The sequence below is a fragment of the Macaca fascicularis genome, chromosome X (genome assembly GCF_037993035.2).
Source record: "Macaca fascicularis isolate 582-1 chromosome X, T2T-MFA8v1.1".
Classification (NCBI taxonomy): Eukaryota; Metazoa; Chordata; class Mammalia; order Primates; family Cercopithecidae; genus Macaca; species Macaca fascicularis.
In genome coordinates, this window is record NC_088395.1 from 108,905,176 (window position 1) to 108,915,290 (window position 10,115).

A 10,115-nucleotide genomic window follows, 5' to 3' on the forward strand; every position below is an offset into this window, starting at 1 on the left:
ATGATATACAATGGATTGTAAAACCAAGAGGTGAAGCTAAATAGGACCTTATTAGTCAAGATTCTCCAGAGGGACAGAACCAATGGGCTATATGTATACATGAAAGGGAGTTTATTAGGGAGAATTGGTTCACATAATAACAAGACGAAGTCCCACAATAGGCTGTCTGCAAGCTGTGGAAGAGAAAAGGCAGTAGTGGCTCAGTCCAAGTCCAAAAGCCTCAAAACCGGAGAAGTGAACAATGTAGTCTTCAGTCTGTGCCTAAAGGCCTGAGAGCCCTCAGCAAGCCACTGGTGCAAGTCCCAGAGTCCAAAGACCAAAGAATCTGGAGTCTGATGTCCAAGGCAGTAGGAGCAGAAGGAAGCTTCCAGCATGGGAAAAGGAAGCCAGAAGATTCAGCAAGCAAACTTATCCCAGCTTCTTCTGGCTGCTTTGTTCTAGCCACGCTGGCAGCCAGTTGGATGGTGCCCACCCACATTAACTGTGGGACTTCTCTCCCAGTCCACTGACTCAAATGTCAAACTCCTCTGGCAACACCCTCACAGACACACCCAGAAACAATACTTTACCAGCTACATCCTTCAATTCAATCAAGTTGACACCTAATATTAACTGTCACAGGGCCCAAGATCACCGTACAGTATAGTGTAGTGGAAGATAAACAGCTAACTAACATGGTGGGGACACATAAATACAGGATGTGTATTTATTTATTTTATTTTATTAGAGATGAAGGTCTTGCTATGTTGCCCAGGCTAAACTCAAAACTACTGGGCTGAAGCAACCCTCCTTCCTCAGCTTCCCAAGTAGCTGGGACCACAGATGCATACCACCATATTCAGCTTCAAATAAAACCACCACACAGAGTCATAAAATATATTTATTTCATTACAGTCTCCTTTACAGTACAGAACTACACATCAACATTATCCGTGTTTATCTTTTACCAATATGTTTTCTTCGCAGAACACAACAGGAGTATGAGAAGGTTCTAGGTAATCTGGGGGCTTCCAAGCTAAAAGTGAGGCATGATGGGTGGAGCAATCAGTATAGATCTTCAAAGAAAGGAGATACAAAGCAATGGAAGATGAAACTTCTGACAGCAGCATTTAGTGTCTACTTCTACATTCACTTCTCACGCCATTCATTCCTAGCGTATGCCAATACTGACCTTCTTTCCTTTTCCTTAACAGGCCATGTGCCTTCCTACCCCAAGGTCTTAAACTTGCTATTTTTTTCCCCCTATGATGTTTTCTTCTTTCTTTACCCCCTTTTCCAGGACTAATTGATTCCTCATTGCTCAAGTCTCAGCTTTCAAATTCTAAATTCCTCAGAGAACTTTCTATGGTTCCCCAGTCTAAACAAGAGTTCCGTGTTAGCCCCTCTCTTAACATTCTGTACTTTTTAATAATAGGAATTACCACAGTTTGTAATTATACATTTATTTGCATAATTAGTATTTACTGAATATTGAACTTCACCATGAATCTAAGCTTTCTGAGGGCAGATGCTGTTCATTTGGTTCTTCACTGTGCTTAAAAAATAATGGATACTCAATAAATAAAGTGTAGAATGAAGGAATATGCCTAAATACCCTAAGCCCACAGGGCAACAACACTGTTGCGAGAATGACATGAAATGGAACATCCTTCCCTGCCAAATATGCTGGACTCATCTTAGTTACCAGAGTCAGCCTTTCTGTCTTTGTGTTATAAACATGTTTCCTCTCTATGTCTCTTTCAGTTCTTGACTTCAGAACTCTGATCCACAACCTTCCCAGGAAACTAATTCCCTTATCTATAATTAACAAAGAAGACAGCCTGCTATAAATCAGATTTGCAGGAAGCCAGATTGCTATCTCTAGTAATAATCCAAGAAACTAAACAATTTCTGTAACAATTGGCCCCAAATGGCCAGTACTTTATTAATAATTGACAGCTTTTCCATTTTTTGTTCCTGCATCCACATTAAGACCAACCAGAACAAAATAAATATGAACCTCCTAACCAATCACATGAAGTGTTCTGCTTCTAGTTAGCCCACCTACAGCTTCCCTATGCCAAAAACCTCCAATCAGGGAATACCTGAAGTCTTCCCTTTTTTCCACTATAAAGTTTTCTCACACTTCTGCCTGCCTTTGAGCCTCTGCCAAAACACAAGTGATGATGGCTGACTCATTTGCTATAGTAAGCTCCGAATAAATAGTCTTTGCTTATTCTCATTTGGTTAGTTTTCATTTATTTCCACGCCAGCAAGAGTCTTTAAAGCTGAGAACAAATAAAGCATCAGCTTGAGAAAAAAGAGAGAACATTTTAGGTCCTGAGACCACAGGGGTTTTCCCAGGACACGTGGCAGCAGAGGGCAGCAGCATCCCAGAAGCAACTCAGAGAGGCCGGTTCCTGGGTAAGGGATCTCTCACTGTTACCCTCACTCTTGCTCTTTCTCATTCCCTGGCCTCCTTGTTTACAAGATGGTGTTAGAGGCAACCTTAGCCCAAAGATACTAGGCTGATTTTAAAGCCCTACCAAGAGCTGCATCACCACAATTGTACCTGGTGCTCCAGGACATGAATGAGTTACACACTTAAAGCAGTTTCAACAAAAATACACTCAGTTGGTTTTAAATTCTGGCAAAAGTTGGTAGCTTATTTATGTTTTGGTTTTTGTTTTTAACTAGAGAGATTTTTTTGTGGACGCCAGAATGCATCTTCACTGGCAAAAAAAATTTTTAAAAGATCTTTCCTCAGAAAATAAAGAAAATCCACTTTCTGACAGCAGGTAGTATTTTCTGACATCTCATAATGGAATTGAGTACAGTATTCCCTTGGTATCCATGGAGTATTAATTTCAGGACCTCCCCCAGCACCCACATATGCCAAAACCCACACATACTCAAGTCCAGCAGTTGGTCCTGCAGAACTTGACCATACTAAAAGTCGGCTCTCCATAAATACACAAGTTTTGAATCCTGTGAATATGGCATTTTAAATCCACGTTTGGTTGAAAAAATCTGCACATAAATAGACCCACAATGTTCAAACCTGTGTTGTTCAAGGGTCAACTGTACATATCTGAATGTCTTCATAATTATGGAAAGTGTTGGAGAAGTTAGAATTTTGATTCAAAGTTGGTATATGCCTTTTCTCAAAATAAGTACATCAAAGGCCTTAGGCTTTTCTGGTCTTAAATAAATCATATGAACCGTGGGAGCTCTTTAAGAAAGTTGTTTGACGGTTAAAGCCAAGAAAACTCACTTTGCTACCTCTGTGTTAACTAATCTAAAACTATCCATTTGTCAATGGATAAATTCCTTTAATTCCCACTTCTTAATTCTCATCTCCTTAATTTCTGCTCCTATTTTTTTTTCTGAGACAGGATCTCTCTCTGTCACCCAGGCTGGAATAGTGGCACAATCATGGCTCACTGCAGACTCAACCTCCTGGACTCAAAAGATCCTCCCATCTTAGCCTCCCAAGTACCTAGGACTACAGGCGCGTGCCACAATGCCTGACTAATTTTTATTCTTTGTAGACAAGTGGTTTCACAATGCTGCCCAAGCTTGTGTTGAACTCCTGGGTTCGAGCAATCCACCTGCCTCGGCCTCCCAAAGTGCTGGGATTACAGGCATGAGCTACCATGTCCGACCAATTTTCACTCTTAAAACACAATGTAATACATTTATATATTTACAGAGTGGGTATTCTTGAAAGGCTAGGGACATGTTTTCTTACTCCAATAACTTCATTAAATGAACCATGGGATTCACAACTTAAAGGAACTTTTAAATTAGCTCTTTAATTGAGCAAATCTGTCTTTCATAAAGCAAATTATTATCCACCAATTTGTTTCCTAAACCTGAGATTTTACATAGCAGATTTTCCTAAACAAAGACCCTTTTAGATGGTGGTCTGTAGATTTTCTCATTTTTCTTGACTCCGGTAAAGACACACTTGTCATAAAAGGCCAATATGGGATGATGTTAGTGAGAATGGCAGAGGAAGGACCTTGGAAAATTCTTCTCTCCATAAGAACAGTGAGTACACTGGCAAGTATTATAAAAGTCAACTTTTTCAGAACTCTGAAAATTAACCAAGGCTTTGAAAAATTCAAGGTGAGTTTATTAAAGAAAAATGTTTGAATTTCAGAGACAACAGCAAGCATTGTGCTATTTCAACTTGTTCTATTTCCACCACTTTTTCTTCAGGTCCAAAGTTGTCATAACACTCAACAGCTATATAATCACCATGAAAACCAACAGCCAAGGGAGGGATCAGAGGGTTTGAAGCTGTCCAAAACATCATTCTTGGAGAAACATCATCATAGGAACTATTTGGCAGCTTCCTGGAAACACTCATTTCAAGTCTTGTCTTTATTTTGTCTGACCCAGATCTCACTCTGTATGAACAGACTTTTTCACAGGGGCATTTGATTTAAAGAAAACAGTAGCAATCGTATAACACAATAGGTACCTGAGGTGGCAATAAGAGTTAAGACAAACAAGAAGCTGAACAAAAAACTTTAAAAGTAAAACTGGGGAATAAGATGCTTATAGGGGACTCTGAAAAGCTTAGGCCTTTAAAATACCCAAGAATCTAGGAGACCACTCACATGTGCAGGGCTGTGTGCACACCTAGAAAAGATTTAAGAAGGCTGTAAATTTTTGCTTCTGGGCGATCTTGAGACCCACCACAAGTTGAAGGCTAAGAGACAGTCATAAACTGCTTGCCTGAACATTGAAGGAATTATCCACAATACATACAGGGTCTGGGAGACTTGTTGGTTAATGGCTTTTAAGGAAATCTATGTCCAATCATTACCTGATCGTTAAGCTAACCAATTAGAGACTTTAGTGGCCACAAATGACAAACAACACACACACACACAACAGAACTAATTTAAGAAAGTCCCTAAACAAATAATAAAAACAAACAGAACAAAAAAAATATTCTGGAAAGAAAGGAGAATCTGATTTCCAAGATCCCAATAATCTGATTTCCCAAGAATCTGATTTCCAAGGGTCCAATAATCTCACCACTTATATAATTCACAATGTCCAGTTATCTTGGACCCTTCTCTTACATCATACACAAAAATCAACTCACAATGGATTAAAGGCCGAAATGTAAAACATGAAACCGTAAAACTCCCAGAAGAAAACATAAAGGAAAACTTCCTTTACATTGGCTTTGGCAGTGATTTTTTTGTTGTTGTTGTTATCCCACCAAAAGCTCAAGCAACAAGAATAAAAATAAGTGTGACTACATCAAACTAAAAAGCTTCTGCACAGCAAAGAAAGCATCAATAAAATGAAAAAGCAGTCTACAGATTGGCAGAAAATATTTGCAAACGATATATCTGATAAAGAGTTAATATCCAAAATATATAAGGAACACACACAACACAATAGCAAAAAAATACAAACAGTCCCTTTAAAACATGAGCAAAGGACCTAAATAGACATTTTCCCAAAGAAGACATAAAAGTGGCCAGTAAGTATATGTAAAGGTGCTCAACATCAATAATCATCAGCAAAATGCAAATTAAAACCACAAGAAGATGTCATCTTACACCTGTTAAAATATCATGTTGTACATCCTCAACATATACAATAAGAAATAAAATAAACTATCCTGTTATCAAGGGATGACATTAGCAAGATGGTGGAATAAGAAGCCCTGGACTCTTCTTTCCCAATAAACACACTGATTCAATAGCAAGATGATTGATCAATTTCTTTTGTGAGAAATGGATGAGTTTCTTTTGTGAGGAATCCAGAAACTAGTTGACAGGCTCCTGCACCTTGAGTGAGTTTGAAACCAGCCACATCAAAACAAGAAGGAAAATGCAGACCCTCTCGCCATAATCCCCACTCTAGGCACAGCATCATATGATGAGAGAACCCCAGGCTCTCAGTGTCTCCTTGAAGAGCAAAGGAGTCACACCACACATCTAGATTTACAATTTTCACGGTATTACCCTAAGGACTGGCTTCTATCTCTCCTGTTTCTAAAAGCTGATGGGGCCCAGCAGACACTAGTCCCCTGGGGGCTACAGACAGCAATGCCTAAAGTGCAAGCATTTGCCACAGCTCCACCCCCTGGCTCAGCCAGTTGAACTCAAGAAGAAATAGAAAATTTCAATAGACATATAACAAGTAAAGAGACTCTGTCAGTCCTCAAAAACCTTCCCACAAAAAAAAGCCCAGAAAACGATGGCTTCATTGGTTAATTCTACCAAAAGTTCTAAAAAGAAATAACACCAATACTTCACAAACTTTTCCAAAAATAAAAAAGAGGGAATACTATGATTCAAGTATCACTCTTGTATCAAAGCCAGATAGACATTACAAGAAAATAAACTTAAAGACGTATGTATTATGAATATAGATGAAAAATCTTCAGCAAAATAATAGCAAAACAAATCCAGCATCACAGAAAAATAAGTATACACTCTGATCCAGTGCAGTTTATCCCAAGAATGCAAGGTTGTTTCAGCATCTGAAAATCAGTCAATGTAATACACAATATAAATAACATAAAGGCAAAACGACATGATCATCACAATACAAGCATTTGACAAAATCCAACACTATTTTACAATAAAAATAATCAACAAACTAAGACTAGAAGGGAACTTTCTCCACATTATAAAGGGCAGCTGTGACAAACCAATAGCTAACTTCATACTTAATGAAACACTGGATATGTTTCCATTAAGATCAGGAACCAGACAGAAATGTCCACCTTCACCACTTCTATTCAATAATGTACTGGAAGTTCTAACCAGGGAAATTAGACTAGAAGAAAAGCAAAAGTCATCCAGATTATAAAGGAAGAAATAAAATTATCTCTATTTGCAGATAATATGATTTTATAATAAAAAACAAATCCACAAAAATATATTATTCCTAACAAACGAGTTCAGCAAAGTTGCAGAATTAACATACAGGAATCAGTTGTATTTCTATACACTAGAAATAACTAATTAAAAATGAAATTAAGGAACCAACGTTTTTTACAATAGAATCACATCAATAAGATCACTTAAAAATTTAGAAAAGAAGGTACAAAACTTGCACACCGAAGAGTACAAACCATTGCTGAAAGAAATTAAAGAAGACCTAAATAAATGAAAAGACATTTGTGTTCATGAATTGGAATAATTAACATCATTAAGATGTTGCTACTCCCCCAAATTGATCTACCGATCTAATAAAATAACTTTCAAAATTCCAACTGCATTTTCACAGAAATGGGAAACCTAAAATTCATGTTTGTATTAGTTTGTTCTCACATTGCTATAAAGAACTACCTGAGACTGGGTCATTTATTAAAAAAAGATTTAATCGGCTCACAGTTCCACAGCCTGTATGGGAAGCATAGCTTGGATAGTCTCAGGAAGCTTATAATCATAGCGGAAGGTGAAGGGGAAGCCTGCACATCCTATGTAGCTGGAGCAGGAGGAAGAGAGAGAGGGAAGCGGGAAGTGCCATACACTTTCAACCAGATCTCGTGAGAACTCTTTCATGAGATAGCACTAGAAGCATGGTGCTAAACCATTAGAAACTACCCCCAGCTCCAATCACCTATCACCAGGCTCCTCCTCCAACACTGAGAATTACAATTCTGTGAGATTTTGGTGGAGACACAGAGCCAAACCATCTCAGTGTGGAAATAGAAGGGGCCCTGAATAACCAACACAATCTTTAAAAAGTAGAACAAATTTGGAGAACTTGCACTCCTTGATTTCAAAACTGTAGTAATCAGTATAGTGTGATACTGATGTCTCCATAAGGATATATATAAGTAAAATAAAATTAAGAGCCCAGATATAACCCATACATCTATGGTCAATTGGTTTTCAACAATATTTTCAAAAATGGTCCTGGGACAAGTGGATATACACATAGTGGTTGCAAAATAATGAATTTGGCCACTTTCCTCATATTACATAAAAAAATACATTAAAATGGATGGAAGACCTAAATGTAAGAATTAAATTTATAAGCTACTGGAAGAAAAAGATGTAAATCTTTGTGACTTTGAACTAAGAAATGGTTTCTTTGATACTGTGCTAGTCAGTTCAGGCTTATATAACAAATACCAGAGACTGGGTGGCTTATAAACCACAGAAATTTATTTCTCACAGTTCTGGAGAACGGAAGTGGAAGATCAGGGTGTCAGCACCATCAGGTTTTGGCAAAGGCACTCTTGTGGGTTGGAAACTGTCAATTTCTTATTGTATCCTCACATGGGAGAGAGCAGAGAAAATGAGAGCAAGCTTTTGTGTCTCTTCTTACAAGGGGAATAATCCCATTAATGAGGGCTCCACCCTCATGAGCTAATTACCCCCTAGGGCCCCACATCCCAACAACATCACACTGGGAATTAGAATTTCAACATATAAATTTGGGAGGACACAAGCATTCAGTCCATAACAGATATGACATCAAAACACAACAACCAAAGAAAAAGTAAACTGGACATCATCAAAATTTAAAACTTTTGTGCATCAAAGGACACTATCAAGATAACACTGTGCATCAAAGGACACTATAAAGATAACACACGTTTATCTATGTAACAAACCTGCACATCCTGCTCATGTGCCCCAGAATTTAAAATAAAAATTTAAATTTAAAAAATATAATGAAAAAATAACCCAGAGCAGGAGAAAATATTTGCAAATATTTTATGTAATAAAAATCTAGTATTCAGAATATATAAAGAACTCTTACAATTCAATAATAAAAACAAACCCAATTAAAGCTGAGCAAATAATTTGAATAGATATTTCTATGAAGAAGATACACAAGTGGCCAGTAAGCATATAAAAGAGGATCAGGGCTGGGCGCGGTGGCTCAAGCCTGTAATCCCAGCACTTTGGGAGGCCGAGACGGGCGGATCACGAGGTCAGGAGATCGAGACTATCCTGGCTAACATGGTGAAACCCCGTCTCTACTAAAAATACAAAAAACTAGCCGGGCGAGGTGGCGGGCGCCTGTAGTCCCAGCTGCTCAGGAGGCTGAGGCAGGAGAATGGCGTGAACCCGGGAGGTGGAGCTTGCAGTGAGCTGAGATCCGGCCACTGCACTCCAGCCTGGGCGACAGAGCGACACTCCGTCTCAAAAAAAAAAAAAAAAAAAAAGAGGATCAGTATCATTAGTCATTAGAGAAATGCAAATGAAAACCACAACTAAATACTACTTCTTACCCACTAGGATGGCTATCATCAAAAGGACAGACATGACAAATAGTAATGAATACATGGAGAAATTGGAGCTCTCATATACTGTTGGTAGGAATGTAAAGAGGTGCAGCTAGCTACTCAGGAAAACAGTCTGGATGTTCCTCTGATGATTAAATATAGAGTTACCATATGTCCCAACAATTTCACTTGTAGGCATATATCCAGAACTGAAAACATATGTTTACACTAAAACTTGTACATGAATGTTGACCGTAACATTATTCATAATAATCTAAAACTGAAACAAACACAAATAACCATCAATTAATTATTTTATAATTAAAATGTCATATATCCATACAATGCAATATTATTTGCCATAAAAGGGATGAAATTCTGACGCATGCTACAACGTGGATGAAACTTTAAAAATTATATGTCAAGTGAAAGAAGCCAGTCATAAAAAGCCACACACTGTATGATTCTTTTTATATGAAATGTTAACAATAGACAAAACCATAGAGACAGAAACTAGATTAGTGGTTGCCAAAAGCTGTGGGGAAAGGGCAATAGAGGGAGACTATTCACAGGTATGGCATTCCTTTTTGGGATGATAAAAATATTCTGGGATTAAGTAGTGGTGATGGCTGCAAAATTGTGTGAACATACTAAAACCCACTGAATTGTAAATTTTAAAATAATAAATTTAATGACATATGAATAATTTCTCAATATAAAAAAGTTAATCCCAATCACCACCGATACACTATAAGGCTCAACTGGGCATCAGTGGCATACATACAATTCTTCTGTGTCTTTCACTGTTGATCTGTTTATATGCATGTAATTATAGAAATGAAGGTTGGACAGACTCTGGATCTTGATGTCAGATTCCATACTATGACTGTATATAGATACTTTCCAAATC